Genomic DNA, 21764 nt, shown 5'->3' on the forward strand with positions numbered 1-21764 from the left:
ACCTGGTTCCAGTACCAGTGTGCCGGAAATCACACCCCCGCCCCCAGCAGAAGGAAAAGGCAAAGAACAAATGGCGCCAATTCCCCCTCTCTTTGTACCTACCACACCAACCACTCTCATCACGACAACGCCCACTACCACCGCCACCCAAGGCTCCACTCCCAAGGTCGATCCCAGCAATGTCTTGGAGTGGGTGCAGTTTTTGGTTGACAAGCAGATGGGCCAAGGAGGAGGAGAGGTCATGCCCTCTGCACCCAGAACTAAGAGATCTATAGCTGCTGATGTAGAGTCGCAAAGGGACCCAAAGAGACAAAAAACAGAAACTTCCACCACCTCTGTCCCCACAACAGGCATGTCAGCACAAGAATATGATGAATACGTAAAGCAGTTGCTAGCCCAGCTGGAAAAGGCGAAGGAAGAGAAGAAAGCAGCGGTTGCTGAGCTGGAAGATGAGAAAGAGAGCTGCAGCTCAGAGAGAACTACATGAGCTGAAAGGGCAGCTCCAGCAAAAGGAGGATGCAGAAGCCGAGTATGAGACCAAGGCCAGTGAAGACGCTGAGGTCATGGCATCTTTAAGACAGTGAAATGATGAACTTGTAGGATTTTGCGAGGATATGCAGGCCCAAGGGGAGAAGATCCAGAAGGCTGCGAATGACCTGGAAGTGGTACGAGAAGAGAGAGCTCGTAGATATGAGCAAGAGATAGAAAAGTTGAAACAGGAGCTGAGTGCGGAGCAAGAGAAATAGGTACAACTGAAGAAGGACATGCAAGACTAAGAGCAGTGACTGACAGTGCTGGCTCAAAGGCAAGACCGAGAGTCTGGAGGATATGAGAAAGAGGGCCGAGGAGTGGGCCGCTCACATTGAAAGGCGGGTGAAGACTCTCGCCCAACGCCTAGGACAGCTGGAGAAAGATAAACTGATAGCGAAAACCAGGGCAGGTGCCGTCTCCATGAGCTTCAATGCTCAACAACGTGCTTTCATGACCACCCTGCTGGACGTAACAGTGCCAGAAGACAATGAGACCGTGGAAACAGCCTGCAAGAAACTAGGCATGGCACACAGAGCACTAAAAGCAGGACTACAGCTGCCGGCTCAAATGACAAGTGCCAGCCCAAGCCTAGAAAAACAACATAATTCACTACTAGAGGCAGGGCTATCTCCCCAGGAGATAGACTCATTAGGCTTCACAGTAGAGGTAGTGCAACAAGAGCAATGGTAAGAGGGGGATGAGACCGACTTCAATTTCAAAATGGGGCCTCAAGAGGAGGAGTTGGTCCATCCACCCCCTTCGCCACCACCAGAAGACCAACCGCCCACTGACCCATCCACAGAGAGAGCAGCCGCTCAAGAAGAAAGGCAGAGGAAGCTTTATTGAAGAGGTCAGGGCTAGACAGAGGGCTCGGTAAGTGATAGCGGTCGCAGTGCCAATTCCACCCACCGTAGAAGAGTGCCCTGCGCGCTTCCAAGCAGACATCACCACCTAGGAGCAGCAGGAGCTGAATAGACAACCCTATGACTTCGCTTTCAGCTTCCCCATGAACTTAAGAAGAGTTTTACCCATTAAAGTGGTGGATGAAGTCATAGGTGTTGTTGGAAGGCTAAGAGACAGGTGGTTGCTGGAAAGAGAGCAGCATCCAACTACATGGAGCAATGTAGACATCGAATATTGGCAGAACAAGGTATTCAGGCCGCCAAGATCTGTGCCAGGATTTGAAAGCCAGCCGCTCTGGAGGAGAAGGCTATGTTTGACGAATATGGACACTTGGATGACCTTTTGCAACGCACTCCCCTCCAAGCATAATGATCCCACTCACATGCCATACCCTCGGAGGATTGGAGTCGATTTTGACCCAAGTGCCCATGGAAGGTATGATTTCCCAATCATCTACAACCCTAATTGTACAAAGTACGAGGTGCTCTTACCTTCACCCCTAGCGATCTATGTAATGCCATTGTACACTTCATAGACACATTCTCCTCTTGCCCTGACCTAGCATTTATCACCACTTGTAATTACCTTCGCCTACTTAGAATTCTCCTTAGGATAGATACCACTCCGCAAGAGTGCAACTTACCCCCTCTCTTCTTCGATCCTAACATGATTGATAGCTGTGCCATGGCCCGTCTCATGATGCGAGCCACGCTCCTACCCTCGTTTTGCCTAGCCCTTTTAGAGAATATGAGCAACAGCCGATTTTCGACTTGTAATCATCCCTTCCTCTCCACCACCACACTCCAAACCCGCCTCAATCTACGTAGGTATCTGCAAAGCCGACCCTTCCTCAATAGATCCCGCAAACCCCAACCTCCTTCCCAACATGATCAGAGTGAGCAACAGTAGCCATATCCTCCTTTGTAACTTCTTCCCTTATTTTATTTTATTTTCAAAGAAAAGAAAAGAAAAGAAAAGCAAAGAACGTACAAAAAGAGAAAAGCTAAGAAAGAAAGGCAAAGGAAAAAGCATGACAACATAAGCACTCACTTGTAGAAGCACTCAATCACCACATAAGCACTATCACTGCACCTAGGGGTTCTCAAGTTAGGCATGCCCGGTGGCTGTTGAGATGACAAGCTCAACACATGTGGACATTGATGATGGACCGCCTGGTTAGATGGGTCCACACGTCTACACTTAGCACATCGGTGGTCATTATGACTCTCAGATGGCCACTGACTCATTACTTATTATATTCAGGTTGTTACACCTATTTACAGCTGGCATAGTTATAGCGCCAGTTGATTAGTGTAGTCAGTTATGCATTGTTTGACTTAGTAGGCCACTTTTCTTTATGTTGTATCTTATCTATACTTTGTGTACATTGTAAAGTGTGTGGAAGAAGAAGAAAAAACCAGCAAGAAAACGTTTTGGCCTCCATCTCTCTTCTTGTCTCTTGAGTGAGCTTCTCCTTGTGCATTCTGTGTGTGTTCAGCACAACATCTTGAGCAAGTCTCCACACCACGCAATTCTTGACAGTGGCTTCGGTCGGCCGGCTCCGCTCCTAACCCCCTAGCCCCTTTTGCTCCCCCACTTCACCCTTAGGGCACATCAAGGGTAGGACATACCTAGGGAGGTAACACTCGCCTATGGTTAGGCCTATCGCCCTAAGCCACTTGCACCGCACCTCCCTCAACACAAATGGGGTCCTCAAGTGTGGGACATCACCCAAGCTTGCCTGCGGTTAGACCCACCTCCCCATTCCACTAGCACAAGCACAGTACACTAACATGGTACGGTAGACACTCCCCTTAGGTAGAGTATAGCATCTTCTCTTGTCAGGCATCACAAAAAGCAATAAACCACCAACTTCGGAGGCCTCACCAACCACTCGCTATCCATTTAACTTCTACGACAACCATCCTTCCTCAGCTTCCACAAGCACCTGAATCTCCGCGTGGCCCTCCCCTTTACATTATCGTTTGTCCAATTGCCTATCACTCTGCAACAACACAGAAGTGCCATGGGACTGGCACCCATCTAGGAGGGGGTAATGTTAACCCCGAGTCAAGATGGCGGAAAATGAAGGAAAAAGCATAAAAAGCACGGAAAAAGAGCAAAGACACGCAGGCGACCGCTAAAGCTAAGCCGGGACAAAAAGTGCAATTTTAAATGAAAGGCGCCTCAAAAACTCAGAAAACTCTTGTAAAAGAGTGCCAGGCTCCCTCATGTGCCAATTGTAATATATTAGATGGGTGTAGGCTAAATGCATAATGCTAGAAGAGTAAAATGGAAAAAGAACCTTGCCACAATGGCCGGTCATGTAAAAAAGGGGTTGGGTGTCCATGGGATTTTAGGGCTTGTATATAAAGTTCAAAAAAATGAATGGAAGCTCATTCTTTGGTGTATGGCTAACAAGAGCTCTTATCTTCTTCTATTCTTCTCTTCCTTCTTGCTTGTGTGTGCTCTTGAGAGAGGGAGTGTGAGAGTGTGAGGGAGTGAGTGTGTGGGAGTGAGGGATCAAGAGGGTGAAGCTCTTCACCATCTCCTCTTCTCTTCTTCTCTTCTCTTCTATTCTCTTTTCTCGCGCACTCGGCTATGGAGGATGGAGCTTGGCGATGGAGGAGGCTTGAGGATGCTTGAGCTTGCATCAAGAATCGTGGAGCTACCAAGGTGTGTGAGGGAGGAGACTACTTACATCGACATCAAGGTAAGCTCACTACACTCGTAGGATCGATGGCGCGTTGGCTAGGTAAGAGATAGCCATTAGAGCTCGCTTGAAACGCTTGAAGCAATAAGCTGTCCGTGGGTCTTGGCGGTTGAGCATGAGCTCCCTCTACATTCCTCCTCCTTGAGGGTAGGGACAACTCTTGGGATAGGTTCATAGTGGACTACTTTGCTAGATAATAAAGTGGAAGAAGGAGGTAGTGACTATAGCTAAGTAGATATAGACAAGGATATACAGAGGAAAACAAAAAACACTAGAGGGATTAGAGTTGCAATTTCAGGCGAGGATAGCACTTAAAGGTGAATGTGCTTGAGCATGAAGAAAATAATAAAAAAGTAATGAAGTAAAAAGTATACATAGAAATATGACAAGATGAGGAATAGACTTCATTTCATCATATGCCCATCATCTTTCTAAGAAAGGCATAACTCTCCACTCGAAGACTTTTAGTGAGCAAATTTGAAGGATTCTTTTGAGTTGAGACCTTAACAAGCTCTATTTTCTTGTTTTAAATCACCTCTCTAATGAAATGATAACGGGCCTTAATGTGCTTAGTCTTTGTAGGAAAGATCGAATTACATGCCAACTGAATGGTGCTCATAGAGTCCAAATGTACTTTAGGAGTCATTGTTATACCAAGGTTGCCTAACAATGGGACCTCCTTGCAAGTCTTAGTGGTTGCGATGTACTCGACCTCCCTAGAAGACAAGGCCGTGGATTTCTACACCCTGGACATCCAAGAAATATCACCTCTAGCAAAGATGAAGACATAGCCAGAGATGGGAATTCTGCTATCTTTGTATCTTACATAATCAGAGTCTATGTATCCCATGACTCTAGTATCCTAACTACCATAACAAATGCACATATGTGCAATGTCCTTAAGGTATCTCATGATACCCTTCACCGTGTCCCAATGTCACATGCAAGGTATCACCATATAACAAGCCACAAATCTCATTACAAATACTATGTTATGTCTAATGGTTATCACGGTATACATCAAGCTGCCCGTTGCGGATGCATACGAGAACTTGGCCATCTCGACCTTCTCATCATCTAATTAGGAGCAATCTGTTGGACTTGAGAAGGTAATAGGTAGCCAATAGGCTTACCACCCTACATATGGAACTTTGTGTTTCTAAAAGAGTTGTCAATCTCTTTTGCCTTTAACTACCTTTCCCTTGTTTGTAAGTGTGTGTATGAAACTAATTACTTGGACATGTAGTTGTGAATTTTATGGTTGAAAGGTGAGAAGGATCGAAGCTTGCACGCGAGCTATGGCGGGAGAGCAAGAGCAAGAAAAGAGAGAGAGAAGAAATGGGAACTCCAACAGTCACAATGTGTGACCGGGCCTTCCTTTATTCAAACTGTCACTAAAAGAATAAAGAATAAAGTGACGTGACGGGCGCCCGCCACCTGCAGTGTGCAGTGGCGGGTACTGTCAGTGTAGTAATACACGGGGCGGCACGGCGGAGGCGCCTTTACCCCCAACAACCTCCCACTTAAAGGCGAATCGGCCCTAGTGAGAGAGAAAAGAAAAAGAAAAGACAGTACAAATGTACATAGGTACAAGGGATGAGGAAAGGCGACATCTCATCCAACGCCCATCAACCTCCTGAGGAAGGCAAAGCGCTCAGTAGTGAGGCTCTTCGTGAGCAGATCTGCAGGATTCTCGTCAGTGGAGATCTTGACAAGATCAACAGACTTGTCCTCCACGACACCACGTATGAAGTGATACCTCACCTCAATGTGTTTCGTCTTCGCATGGAAGACCGGATTCTTAGCCAACTGAATGGCACTCATAGAATCCGAATGCAGTGTAGGTGTAGCATCAATCCCAAGGTCAGCAACTAGACGGCCTAACCATATGGCCTCCTTGCAAGCCTCAGTGGCTGCAACATACTCGGCCTCAGTGGTAGACAAAGCCGTACACTTCTGAACCCTGGACATCCAAGAGACAGCCCCTCCAGCATAGGTGAATACATAGCCAGAAGTGGACTTCCTACTATCTGCATGTCCTGCATAATCGGAGTCAGTGTACCCCACGACCCCTGTATCCTGGCTGCCATAGCAAATACACATATCTGCTGTGCCCTTTAGGTACCTCATGATACCCTTCACGGCATCCCAATGTTTGTTGCCAGGTGTAGCCATATAGCGTGCCACAATACCAACTGCATGCGCAATATCTGGACGAGTGGCTATCATGGCATACATCAAACTGCCCACGGCTGAAGCATAAGGGATCTTGGCCATCTCGGCCCTCTGCTCATCTGTCTACGGACAATCGGCCTGTGATACCTTCACATAAGAAGGTAATGGACAGCCAATAGGCTTTACGTCCTGCATGCGGAAGCGTTCAAGGACTTTATGAATGTACTCCCGCTGTGAGAGATACAAAAGCCCCTGATGCCTATCGCGCTTAATGCGCATCCCAAGTATATGTGAGGCATGTCCCAAATCCTTCATCTCAAAGCTCTTCTTCAGCTGAGATTTAAGAGCATCTAGCTCATCATGAGCTTTCCCTGCTATCAGCATATCATCAACATAGAGTACCAAGATAAGCAAACTGCCATCACGGGCTTTCTTCGTGTAAAGACATGGATCCATAGCACTCCTGCTGTAGCCCTGTGACTGCATAAAGGCATCAAACTTATGATACCATTCCCTAGGTGCCTGCTTCAAGCCATACAAGCTCTTCTTCAACTTGCACACTAGGTGCTCCATGCCAGGTTCTGCAAAGCCCTTAGACTGATCCATATAGATCTCATCATGCAAGTCCCCATGTAGAAAAGCCGTCTTGACATCCATCTGATATAGATCTAAGTCAAGCTGTGCAACCAAAGCCAAGACTAAGCGCAGGGTGGTCATCTTAACCACAGGAGAGAAGACCTCATCAAAGTCCACACCATGTTCCTGCTTAAAACCCTTTGCTACCAATCTAGCCTTGTATGCCGGCTTGGGGTGTCCAGGGGTACTTTTCAGCTTGTACACCCACTTGCATGGCAAAGCCTTCTTGCCCTTAGGCAAGGCAACCAAATCCCAAGTCTCATTCTTATGCAGGGAGTCTATCTCAGACTGCATAGCCCTCTCCCAGGAGTGACTGTCACCCCTGCGCATAGCCTCATCATAATTGAAAGGCTCTCCTGCATCTGTAACCAAAACATAATGCATAGAGGGCTGAAATCTGTCAGGTGGACGTCTGTCTCTAGCAGACCGTCTCACTGCAGGCTCTGCTGCCTGTCTAACTGCCTGTCCAACACCCTGGCCCTGTGGAGGAACTCCTGTAGGCTGTACTATTGGCTGTGCTGGAGCTCTAGGCTCCTCCTGAAAGATCACTCTGCGGATCTCAACCACCTTCTCAGGCTGCCTGCGCATCTTGTCTTCATGGAAGACGACATCATGGCTGCGTACTATTTTCCGCGCCTGCGGATCCCATAGGCGATAGCCCATCTCTCCTGACTCACCATAGCCAAGGAATATGCATTTAATGCTCTTTGGATCCAATTTACTCCTCTTGTCCTTGGGCACATGGCAGAATGCCTCACATCCAAAGACACGGAGATGCGCATAAGAGGGTGGCTTACCAGCCCAAACTTCCTCTGCAACCTGGAAATCCAATCCACTAGAAGGCGATCGGTTTATGACATGCACTGCCGTACTAACTGCCTCAGCCCAAAAGCTTTGTGGTAGGCCTGCATGGCTAAGCATAGAGCGGACACGCTCCTGAATAGTCCTGTTCATGCACTCAGCCAAACCATTCTGGGCGGGGGTGTAAGGGGCGGTCAACTGACGCTTAATACCCCTCTCATCACAAAACTGCTCAAAAGCACGTGAGACATATTCTCCCCCATTGTCAGTCCTAAGGCATTTCAGCCTATACCCAGTCTGGTTCTCAACAAGAGCAAGCCAACGCTGAAAGACTGCCAAGACATCGGACTTTTGCTTTATGGGATAAGCCCACACTTTCCTAGAAAAATCATCAATGAAGGTAACGAAGTACTTCGCGCCACCCATAGACATGCAAGGCATAGGCCCACAAACATCGGAATGCACCAATGCCAAGGGCTCACTCATGCGTGGCCTACCCGATTTCTTATGCGTAGACCTATTCTGCTTACCATAAAGACAATGATCACACGAGTCAAAACGTGAATAATCCAAAGGCGGAAGATACTGCAAACCAGATAACATTTTCATTCCCTTCAAAGACATATGCCCCAAACGGGCATGCCAAAGTGATACATGTGGGATAGAGCCCACTGCCAAAACATGGTCTACAGAAGACCCATATACAACAAGAGGATAGAGGCTGCCAGCCTTGGCGCCTCTAGCAAGCACAAGTCTGCCTTTGATAATTTTCCAGGCAGAATCCCCAAAACAGACATGAAACCCTGCATCATCCAACTGTCCTGCAGACATAAGACTGCGCGTAAGCGCATGTACATGACGTACATCCCTGAGTAAAAAGGAACTGCCAGTGGAAAACTGCAATTGAATATCTCCACAGCCCACAATATCAAGAGACCTGTCATCTCCAAGTTTGACTGATCCAGATACAGTACGGTAAGAGTGAAACCACTCACGATAAGGCGTCACATGGAAGGACGCACCTGAATCCAATAACCAGCACTGTGCATACATACTAGATGTCTCAGTCAAGTGTGAAGCATCAGAAGAACTAGCTGCAAGTATAAATTCATCACCACCATCGGACTCCTCAGTCTGCGTGACATTAATTTCCTCAATCTTGACGCTGGACTTCGTAGGTACTATGCTGCGATCAGAGGACTTCTCCTGCACTTTATCTTTCCCCTTATCCTTGCGCTTCTCATTGCGCAACTCATGACACTGTGGTCTAATATGGCCCTTTTTCCCACAATGATGACAAGTGACATTTGCATTGCGCCCACGCGACTTACTACGCGACTTGCCACCGCGAGATTTAGACCGACCCTTCTGTGAGTCACGGCCTCGGCCATTACCACGGTCATACCTGTCATTCCTACCTCTAACTGTCAAAGCATGACTACCACGAGAGGCATCCAAGTTTTTGCGATTCACCTCTTCCTGAAGAAGAGCACTCTCAACATCTGCCAATTTTAGAGTAGCACTAGAGGCACATAGGGCAGTGCGGAATACATCCCATGACTCATTCAGAGTCCCAAGCAAGAAAAGAGGAGTTACTTCCTCTCCAAAGGTGATATCCTGCGAAGTCAGGTTCTTTAGTATAGCATGGAACTGGCTCAAGTGAGCAGACATAGTTGCATTATCCTTCATGCGCAGATCCATAAGCTGCTTCAACCAGTACATCTGACTCGCCGGACTTTTCTTATCATAAAGATTCTTGATCTTATTCCATAGATCCCATGCACTCTGTGCTTCCTCAAATACATTATAATGTACCTGTTCAGTGACAGACAATACAATCGTGGACTTGCATAGCTCATCAAGTTCAAGCCAGTCGTCATTGTCCATAGTTTCAGGCTGCTCCCCACTCAACCGAAGTGGCTTAATCTGAGATTTCTGCACTAAGACCTGTCAAATTTGACTATTCCAATAAGAGTAGTTGGTACCATCCAACTTTGTAATGTTAAAGATGGCACTATCATGCGAAGATGACGCCATTATGCAGGCTAGAAATGCCCAAACAGTCCAAAAACTGCTTGTTGTTTTACTGCAAAAACTGCCCAAAAATGACCAAAACGGGGTCCAAAGGGCGAGCAAAGTGTGCCAAAAGTTGCTGCCCACTTAGTACTAGGTGCGGTACACCAAATCAGGATATTTCAGCATGAAAAGTACACCTCAGTCCACCAATAACTGCTTGCTGTAATAAATTGCAGGTATGCAGTCTAGAGAGCAAACTGTCCCAAAATAGGATCCAATGTCAAGCAAACAATGCTAGGTCCAAAGCCGGCATGAAACGGACATAAGCAAGGCCAATGACAGTGAAAAGAACATGAGCTCAACACCAAGCATGTCAAAATAACATCTGCCAGTGAAAGGCACACCCCCAGACACTCTAGGCAAAGTGTTCTTGTAACTGCCAAAACCTGACACAAATAGGTATCTGCTCAAAGAGAAAGATCCAAATATGAGACTCAGCTCATAAGCATCCTGTGAACCAAGAGTACATCAATGCATATCCATAAAGATCGGAGTATGATCCCAAAGTCTCAATGTGTATGTAGCTGCTCAAGACATAAACTGCTCCAAATACATGTAAGTGCTCCAATAGCATGCAACTGTCAAAGGTCAAGAAAGCATGTAAAATGCTCCCACTGGCACAAAAGGCGTACAAAGAAAGCTCAGAAGCTCAAACAACCCAAGAGAAAGCACCAGTGATAAGTGACCCTATCAATGCATCAAGCGCATCCAAGAGAGCATGACATACATGAAGCACCGGTCGTATTAACCATGAAGCAATACATAAGCCCAAATAAGCTCTTGGTCAACTCAATGACATCCAAATAGCAACCAAGATCAGTGATCAAGTAAGTCGGGAATGCTCAAATACATCCAAATCCAAGCTCCAAATGTCGATATGGCATACACGAACCAAATAGCATATGTCACGAACCAAAGCATGTAATCCAAAAGCCTAACTGTCAAGCAGAGACATGAGGCATAGGCGGTCCATGAGCATGCCAAGTCGGTCCAAATGCCAGTGAAGATGGAGCTAATGCGAAGCTCAAAAGCATCCCATAATCTCATACATATGCTCCAAGCCGTCCCCAAATGTCAGAGACATCATGCCAAAGCTCAAAGCATACATCCGGTATTGGTAGGTAAGTGCCAAAGCATGTAAAGTACCTTCAGCCCACTGTTATTCCAGCATGTATTTACTGTTCTAAATAGTAGATTTCAGCCCCAAATTCAAGCCAAAATCATGGTCAAACCAAATGCATACATCCCCAATACATCCGGGTAGGAAGTAGACCGCATACGGGCATCAAATAAGGTAACCGGAGTAGAGTATAAGCATCAAATGCCAATGCCAAGTGTGGCTGCCTTGTTTCCAGCACTGTATAACAGTAAATAACAGTCCCAAATCAGCCAATATTTCAGGCCAAAATCATGGCATAATCATGTGCACACATTCCCAAGGCACTAGGCATCATGTAGACCGCATATGGGCATCAAATAGCACAACCGGAATGGAGTATAAGCAACAAATGCTAATGCCAATGGTGCTGGCCTGTTTTCAGCCTGTTATGACAGTTTATGATAGTCCCAAATCTGAAGAGATCAGCCCCGAATGATCAAGACCAATGCCCAAAGCTTGAATGACATCAAACATGAAGTCTATAGCCCTCTTGATCAAGGTAGAGAGCAAGAAGCAATGGCCAAGTGTGGAGCTGAAGTAGATGAGTGCTCACAGCCTGGAAAAAAATGATGCAATCTGCCCTGTTGGTGCTGAACTTGCTGCTGCTCCACATGGGCTGAAAAGGGGGTAATGGGGGGCTCAATGATGGCCCAAGGTAGGCACATACCAAGCCATGAAGGCCCAATGCAAAGGGGAGGGAAGATATGAGCTATGGAGCTCAAGAAGAGTGGCTGCCCTTTGTTCCTGCCCTGTTTCAATCTAAGAATACACTCAAATGCCTGCAAATGCTGAAGCAATACCTCAAGGGCAAGGCCCTGATGAAGCTCAAGAAGGCCAAGATGGAGCTCGGGAAGCCGGGGAGAGTCGGGAGCTCAAGAGGTCGGCTATGGCTGCCGGGATGGAGACCCAATGCGTGAAGCGAGTCGATGCAAAGGTCGGGAAGCACCGAGTCGAGCTCGAGCAAGAGAATGCCAAGCTCTGATACCAGTTGAAAGGTGAGAAGGATCGAAGCTTGCACGCGAGCTATGGCGGGAGAGCAAGAGCAAGAAAAGAGAGAGAGAAGAAATGGGAACTCCAACAGTCACAATGTGTGACCGGGCCTTCCTTTATTCAAACTGTCACTAAAAGAATAAAGAATAAAGTGACGTGACGGGCGCTCGCCACCTGCAGTGTGCAGTGGCGGGTACTGTCAGTGTAGTAATACACGGGGCGGCACGGCGGAGGCGCCTTTACCCCCAACAATGGTATCATGCTAATACTCGATTGTTAATGTCTTATAATTGTAGCTTTGCCCATCTATTTAGTCAAATCCAACAATGATATCCAACTATGACATCTAATTTTGTAGTTTTTGTTGAATGAAAGTCTATCAATGATTTGTCAAATTACATAAATATGCTTGATGTGACGTGATTGCCATGAAAACAACTCAAATCTAAAACTATACAAATTTGTACATATATAAAAATATAGAAATTGTTTAAGCATATGAAACCACCCTAGTTATGGTGTATGTCTAAGACATCCTCAACCATTCATTTTTAAATAATTTAACAAGGCACAACTTAAGGAATATAGGTGTGCTTCCATCCTAATGTCTTGTCTTTGTTGTTGGAGGTAAAGGCGCCTCTGCCTAGCCACCCATGTATTACTACAGTGACAGTACCCGCCATTGCACACTGCAAGTGGAAAGCACCCATCACCGTTACTTTATTATTTATTCTTTTAGTGACAGTTTGAATAACCGATCACACATTGTGACTGTTGGAGTTCCCATTTGTGTCTCTCTCTCTTCTTGCTCTTGCTCTCCGCCATAGCTCACTTCCAAGCAAGCTTTGATCCTTCTCACCTTTCAACTGGTATCAGAGCTTTAGATTAGAGCTTGATCATGGATCTTGGATCTTGGCCCAGCATTACTCAGCCCAGATTGAAGATCTAGAGCTTGGAACTTCAATGCCATCCATGGCTTCTTCCCCCCAAGGTAAGATTTCATCTCCTGCCTCTCCCCAGCCCTCATAGGCTCTTTGCAGGTGTTTCTTGGCTTGATTGGGCACCTTGTATGCCCCCATTTTCCCCCTTATCCTCAGCATAACCAACAAGCCGCATAGCCAGCTCATGTTTTTTTTGCGCCTGTTTCAAAATCTAGCTAAAAAATCCCATTTTTTTCTCATTTCTCGGGCATTCGGAACCCGATTTAGGCAAGGTAAGAATCTAACTTGGTGTTTTGGCACGCTCTGAACACGATGGCGATGGTAGGTCTACCAAATTCTGATCACAAAATTTTTTGCAACAGATCTGAGTTGATTTACAGTAAGAAAATGTCATGCTCTTAGCTTATGTGATGCTCCCGAGGCTTGGCATTTGATGCCTAGATACTTTGGGAATGTTTGCCCAATGTTTTGAGATACTTTGGGATTTGGTTTGAGCTTCCATAGCTCAATTAATGCAGGGATTTACTGCTATACATTGTTTGGGCAGCAAGGTTTATCAGGGATGGCTTATGCATAATGCTCTTTATTGACATTCGGGTGTCCTATTGGATGTATTGATGCTTGGTCGTCATGGTTTATGCCCGGATATGATATTTGAGAGCTATTGAGCCTTGATTTGGATGCGGACACTTCGTTGTTGGTTGGGATTTATGCTACCTTGGTTGATAGGTTATTTTACCTCCAGTTTGGTTATGCCTATTGGTTTCGGGTTATGTCTCTGGGATATGCAATGAAGTATTGACCTTTGGGGTACGACATCGAGCTTGTCTTTGGTTCTAGATCTTCATTTGAGCTTGAGCTTGGCATTGGAATGCATTTGATGCTCCGTCTTGGATGTACGTATGGCATATATGTTACCTATGTTTGACCGGTCTTGACATGCTTGGCCTATGCCACTACTACATGCTACTTACATTGTTTGGAGCCGATTGCTACTAGTGCCTTGTCTTGGTTTTCATATGGCTTTCGAGAACTAACCTTGGGATATTTATTGGCTTGCTAGAGTTGTATATGGGATACAGTTGATGTCTGGGGGATGCTCTAATTGGAGGCTACAGAGCCTATATGCTCATGATGTCTTTTTTATGTCTAGTCTTGGATATTTCCTCACTGGTGCTCTCATATGCCCTTCTTGAGCTTCTTGGCTTGATCCATATGGCTTTTGTGCTAGTGGGAGCATCGTTGGATATTTGACAAACATTGAGCAAGTGGTTTATGCTATTGAGCTTTGAGTCTTCTGAGACTGGGATTTTCTTCACTTGGATGTTGCATGGTTGATATGCCATGGTCCACATACATGTACTTGGACTGATTTGGATTTCGCACTCCCTGAGCATACACCTCTTTGTGTCAGGTCTTGCCAGTGTTGTGTACACTTTGCCCTATTACATAGGGGGTGTGCTGGCTTACTGATGAGACATATTTGCTTGACATGCTTTGATGTTTGCTCAATGTCCATGTGATTGTCATATGCTAATTTATGCCCGCTTGATACTGGTTATGCTTTGGCAATCAGTGGTTGACTTGGGGCATTGATTTTGCCTATAGTTTGCTCTCATTATATCTGGTTATAATTTATTACAGCAAGCAATTATGTATGGATTGATGTGGAATTTTTATGCTGAATCATCTTAATTTTATGTACTTTTGATGGCACTTGGTGCGCAGCATCATTAGCTATCATTTCGTGTTCATTTTGCCTTGGTTTTGGTGGTATTCTTAGCTGTTTACAGCAAAAAACAGTAAGGAGTTTTGAATTGTCTGCATTGTTTTGGACTGCATTATGGGTTCTTCTTCCACTAACAATGATATCTTTAACATCAGTAAGCTTGATGGTACAAATTATGCCTATTGGAAGAACCGAGTTTGGCAAGTATTGGTGCAAAAATAGCAGATAAAGCCAATAAGGATGCATGGTGAGCAGCCTGAAACTATGACTGATGATGAATAGAAAGAGCTTGATGAGTTATGCAAGTCCACCCTCATCTTGTATCTCACTGAACAAGTGCATTACAATGTGGTTGAGGAAGCACAAAGTGCTTGGCAGCTTTGGGATAAAATTAAGAACCTCTATGACAAGAAAAGTCTAGCAAGTCAGATGTATTAGCTGAAGCAACTTATGGACCTGCGCATGAAGGAGAATATGGCAATGTTTGCTCATTTGAGCTAGTTCCATGCTATTCTCAAGAACTTGACTTTGCAGGGTATTACCTTTAATGATGAGGTTACTCCGTTTTTTTTAATTGGGACTCTAAGTGAGTCATGGGATGTATTCCGCACTGCCTTATGTGCTCTTGCTACTATTTTGAACTTGCCTGATGCAAAGAGTGCTCTTCTATAGGAAGAGATCGACTATAAGAACTTGGATGCCTCTTGTGTGTCGCATGCTTTGACTGTCAGAGGCAGAGATGGTAATGGCAAGAATGACCATGGGAATGGCCATAGTAGAGACTCGCAGAAGTCTAGGTCTAAGTTGCGTGGTAAGTCGCGCAGCAAGTCTCATGGGAGAAATGCTAATGTGACATGTCATCATTGTGGCAAAAAGGGTCATATACGCCCACGGTGTCATGAGTTGCGCAAAGAGAAGGGAAAAGAAAAATTACAGGAAAAGTCCTCTGATCGCAACATTATGCCTGCGAAATCTATGTGCTTAACAAGCATATATCAGATGTAACTGTCGGGTGTACACAAAAGCCACTAGTGCCTAAGGAGCCTTTGATTTCCCAAGAGGATAACGAGCATCATAGGTGCAACATTGCTCATGATAAGGCTAATTTCTCAATAAAGCAAATGGTAGAGTCATCTAATAGCCATGAGCAAACCTTTTAGCCAGTGCCAAGTCCACCTAGGAGTCCCAAATCTCCTACACCCTCTTTCCCTAAATGGACACAGGAAGCACAACAGCAATCACCAAGTGCAGCTACTCAGTCTCGATCTCTATCTCCATCTAAGCTTCCAAATGTCCAAGAAGTGGGACATGACACCACCCTTAGCTCTCAGCCTAAGGCTATGCTTGTGCAATCCACTGTGATTAGCTCAATTGATGCTTGATCTACACAAGTGAATGCTCAAAGTGTAACAAAAGACATGACCACTTCTGATCTGCCTAAGGACTCGGCACCGCAATCCACCAACAATAGCCAAGCCACTGAACTAGCGGCTACTACCAGTTTCAATTAGGAATTGGAGGAGGAGCTAAACAAAGGAGAATTGAATAAGGAGCTAGACTCCCTAAGAGGAGTGGCAGTCACACCCTCACAACCTCACGAGGATGTTCAACAAGTCGCAGCTATGTCCCATGAGGACATACTAGAGAAAGAGAATGTTGATGCCCAACCAAGCACATCAACGATTGACCTAGTTCAGGGTCCCATCTTCAAGGGATACACCTCAATTACCTAAGAAAAAGAGGAAAAAACAAACAAAACAATGTCAATTGCTAGTGGCTATAGACACCAAGAAGATTGAGACCAAGAGCACTGAAGAGTTGAGGAATAAAGAATCGATTCCATCTACCAATGAATCCATTACCATCTCTCCTAATAGTGGTGAAACCTCAGACACATCCATGTGTTCTAAAAAATCAAAGCAGCCATTACCATCAACGGTTGCTTGCAACACTCAATCCACCGACACAATAGAACTTACATTGACCAATCAAGAGTGGATACAACACTATCACAACAAGTTGATAGAACTATACAAGTCACATCCGAGGGAAACCATGACACAATAGCAACAAAGCCTCAGGAGAAGTATGAAAATCCCAAGGACAAAAGCAATCCTAGCATTTACCAATCTTGCTCATCTAGGCCTGAGCCCCTAGCTATGCTAATACCTAGGGAAACTCCCACAACCTTGCATGAGATAGCAATCGAGCAAGCCCTCATTGAATATAGAAGTGTCACATAATGCTTAACTGAGTTGGATGCTAAACTCAAATTATTTGCACATGTATACGTCCTTGTAGACATGGGTACATTCCCTAAGGAGCAGCTTGAGGAATACTTACAATTTCCTCTATCTTGGGAAGAGCAAGAATATCTTAATGAGCATTATGACAAGCTCCTACATGAACACATGCAACTCATCTCTGACGAGGAAGCCAACGAACTACGCTTAACTATGACATTCAACGAAGCGCTTTGCCAACCAAATCTCTTAGAGATAGAGCAACTAAAGCAACAATCAGAGGGTCGAAGTCAATTTGAAAAACATTGGTTTGAAAACCACATTACAATGGCCGAACTGGGAGCTCAGATTATGACGGCAGTCTCAGAGGAGCGATTGGCCAAATGGTGGTCTCAAAGAGACTCAACCTATGTGGCACCAACTTCCTTTCGAGGTATTGCACTGACATTCGGGGTATGGACTTAGTCGGAACTAGCCAAGAGAACTCTCTAGTTGATAAGATTCTCACTGAGGAGGAGCTACATGTTGCGAGTAGACTCGGACAAGGTATCATGCCACTCGATGTCACAAAATATCTGTTGTTATTGAGTAGGCTGCCACGAGTACCGGATATGTGTGCCATACTCCAATACAATCCTGAGTTCTATAATTGGTTCTTATCCTCACGAAGTCACATGGGTCCATAGATATGTACATAAATAAACAATGAATTTTGTAATTGTTTATAGATAATGCCAACACACACAAGCAATGATAGTCAAGCATCGGAGAAAAGTTGGGTTTGACACAATGAGCTTCTAAGGTTCTCCCCTCACCACATGTCTAGAAGTTGTGTGACCATTCCCGCCTCCAGGTGGAGGGCATATAGCCCTCATGGCTGCCATGGAAAGCCTTGACCACCACCTTTGAGGGCATACCCAACACTTGATAATCCATTGTTTAATCCCTCTCATGCGAATAATTCTATCCTACCTCTGAGGGCCTAACCCTTGGTTCACATTTGATAATCCATTGTTTAATCCCTCTCATGTGAATAAATCTATCCTACCTCTGAGGGCCTAACCCTTGGTTCACATTGCAGGTTCCCCCATAGTAGCCGTCATGGAGCACATAGTCCAGTTGGCCTCCAAGGAAGCTCTCTACCGTTGGAGGGGAGCATACGGCACAAGTTCCTCCACCAGAGCACTATGTACCTACCCTAAAGAGGTATACACCAAAATGAGGCCCGAAGCGATACCATTCGAGACACAGGCCGCAAACTCCCCAAGCTAAGAAGAGGAAGGCACAAGGGAATGCCTGAGGGGGTAATGACCCCTGCCGTGCAGGCCCTCCCTAGACGCTCGGGCACTAGGTGCTCAAAAGAGGAAAAGGTAGCTAGAAACAAGAAGGAATTTGTTGAGTTATTCCAGAGCATTCTCGATACCGCGGCAGCCAGGGACTACACCATTTGGGTTCCAACCGATGTCTTCCCTACTGCCCAGTCCTGACAGGAGCCCATTGCCAGCACTGCCCCAGTCGCCTGATCACCCGAACTCACCCCACCTCATACAAATAGAATATTCCCTATGTTGTATAAGTTGCTTACAAAATGCCATCCTACCATATCTTTTTTTCCTTCAGTGGTTAAAGGGGTAGGTTCCCCAACTGTACAAACTTTCCTTACTTGCTACTAATACATGTTATGTCTTTAACAAGAACCGGTGATATGCATCGTAGTCAACACCATAGGATTTAGATAAAGTAATGTCTTTTTGTGTTGCATCTATTCATTAAAGTTGATGCATGTGACTTGCATATACTCTCATGAAGTGTCAAGTGGATGTAGGACAACACAAGTCTTTGTACGAAAGTGTTCAATGTCCAAGTCACCTCTAGATCGGCAACCTCACAAAGAGCCATGAAGGAAGCCTCATTGTAGGAAGAGAAAAGCACCCTTGCAGAACACCCACATTGCATTTGAGCACGGCCCAAAGCATAGTCATTGGCTACTCTCTCTTTTTTGGGTCAGACTCTACATTTGGCTCATGATAGTTGTTACCTCAATTGTACCAACATCGCATGCCACAAAGAGATTTTGCAAAATCTCAAGTGTATCTCCCCATCCTCACAACTGTTCCCCCAGCAACGAGGCTAGTAACACAATCATCATTGTAGTATCCATTTTCATAGCCTTTGACTCTCTATATTTCCCAGTCCAAATGAAAGGTTGATGGCCTCAACGTATTGCAATGGTTTATTTCAAAAAAAAAAGGAAAAAAATGAAAAGAGAAGGAGAACAAGAGAAAACCAAAAGAAAGGATAATAAAGAAAAGAAAGAAAGAAACAACAAAAGAAAAAGAAAAAAGCACTCACAATCACAACATAACACCTAGGGGTCCTCAAATTAGGTGTGTCCAGTGACCTTGGTTGGCTGGCTCCATCCCTAGTCCCCTAGCCCTTTTCACATCCCCCACAATTGTCTAGGGCACATCAAGGGCAAGACCCACCTAGGGATCTTGTCTCGCCTATGGTTAGACCTGTCACCCTAACCCACTTGCACGATTCCTTTTTTGCACTCCACTTCAGCACCATTGCAATCGATCGTGGTAAGCAATGCACGAACAACCATGGAAAGTCCACTGTACTCATTGAGCAAGACAAGTAGCTACCAGCTACTACCAAAAGTTAAGATGTCGATGAGTTTAATTATGACACATTGTGTTGTCACAGTGCAAGGGATGTCTCATACGCCTTCATGTGTACTTCTCCTCAACATTGACAACTTTGCTTCATCCACACGTTGCTACGAGGCACCAGACTAGCAGTCTTCTACCTACGTAATATCTAAGTATCCACGTGCACTCACATAATATCTACACCACACTCTATACACAACTTGGATCCTCAAGTGCAAGCATTACTCTCGGCTTGCCTAGAGTTCATTGACATGTCTCCCAAACTCATTAAACTATGTCTTGTGCATGATAAGAAGACTAGCACTACCCTAAGGAGAGACCACATCTACCAGGTTTTCAATTGCAGGTATTACAGACTCCAACAAAAGTACCATCAACTCTTCATCAACACTCAACTCTGAACTCTTATCCTTTATCACCCTGTAAGTCCACCAAAGAATCGTTGCCCGTCGAGAATCCCCAGAACATCAACACCTGTGCCAACCCATAAGTACAACTCCCAACAAAAACCAACCCTATCACCAACTTCAACAACCCTATCACCAACCAATCAGGCTAACAAAGTGCCACCAACCACCTTCATTCGCACTACCAAAACTCCAAGGTAAATCACAACAGTCCCTTTCACCCACGTCTTCGGTGCATGCCAAAGCGTGTTACCTATGACGGTGAGTGCCATGGGACTGGCACTCGTCTAGGAGGGGGGTAATGTTAGCCCTTAGATGAACAAGGTGGAAAATCTAGAAAATCTAAAGCGGAAGACAGGGCCCAGGCAAAGTGAAACGAAAGACGAAGGCATGCCAAGAAAATATGGAAATACAAGAAGTGCTAAAAAGTCCTAAATCAAGGAGAAAGGCACACAAGAAAAAGTGCAAGTCAATACTTTTGTAAAAGAATGCAAGATGCACCATGATTTATTTTAAGAGTGCCAAGGGCTCTCACCTGTGCAATTTGTAAAGGTAGATGGGCAGTAGAAAGAAAGCTAGGAAGATAGGAGGATGATGGAAAAAAGGGCCTTAGGCCGCCACAACCGGCCATGTAAAAAAGGGATAAGGGGATGACCGCCCAAAAGGGATTTAGGGTTTTGTATATAAAGTTGAAAAGTGAATGAGAAGCTCATTCTTGTGTGTGGCCTTAAGAATTAAGTGCCTAAGTTGGGCTTTTTCTATTAGTCGCTCAGGTAGTCCGTGCTCAAGTACTTGGAGGCAAGAACCTCATTTCTAGCCAGATGAAACCACCTTGTTGTGTATTATGTATTTGATGTAAGCCTATTGAACTCATGTCCCTAATCCAAATCATATCCTTGATGACAATCAAATTGTAATATCAAGTGAAGGAATGCTTGAGGTATAACTACAAAGAATTCTAGAAATGACAAAAAAACCCTTAAGAAATTGTACCTTATATGAATATCTACTCTAATGGAAAGATTTCCCAAAAGAGGATGCAACTTGAATTTTCCAAAATAGGATGCTCCAAAGAGATCATCTTGAGTTTTTGTCAAGATGAGGACATCTCAATTTCTCTAAGGGGAAGAGAATGTAATATACTTGACTTCTATTCATATTCTCCTTCATAAAACCTAAAAATTCTCCCCAACACTACTACATAACAAGAGTCATGTAACTCCTATGCAAGAATGTAAAGTGCTGGAGTCTTGTACCAAAAACATACTAGAACAACTAATTTTAATGAGACTTGTGCTAGCATTTTTCCTTGTGCAATATGTGTATGTTTTTTTTTCTTGACTTACAGCAAGGCCGCTTCAACCATGTAATCCTCACTAACCCATATTCTACACTAACTAAAGTTTTGGAAACAATTAGATCATTATTGTGAGTTAGTGGAATGGGTTAATAGTAGTTATTAGGTAAGTTGATAGACTAGTTAGTATTACTTGATCAAATAACAAAGCATATTAGTTGATTAAGTTAGCTACTTTATTGTAGATATAAAATTTAGTTATACATAGAAGCAAAAGAAAAGATAGAGTTTTTAAAATAATACATTAACAAACCTCCCCTTCCTAATCTCAATGGGAAACAACCATGTATTACTCCCATTGTCGGGCCTACATTAACTCCATCATTACATCACATTTACAAATTTTCCCTCTTACTAGTGCACTAACCTTCTGATCTCTCTTTCCTTGCGAGGACATAACCTTCCCAGAAGGCATTGACGTGCAAGGA

Source organism: Lygodium microphyllum, chromosome 6 (genome assembly GCF_053477565.2).
Source record: "Lygodium microphyllum isolate KBCC chromosome 6, Lygodium_microphyllum_v1.1.10, whole genome shotgun sequence".
Classification (NCBI taxonomy): domain Eukaryota; kingdom Viridiplantae; phylum Streptophyta; class Polypodiopsida; order Schizaeales; family Lygodiaceae; genus Lygodium; species Lygodium microphyllum.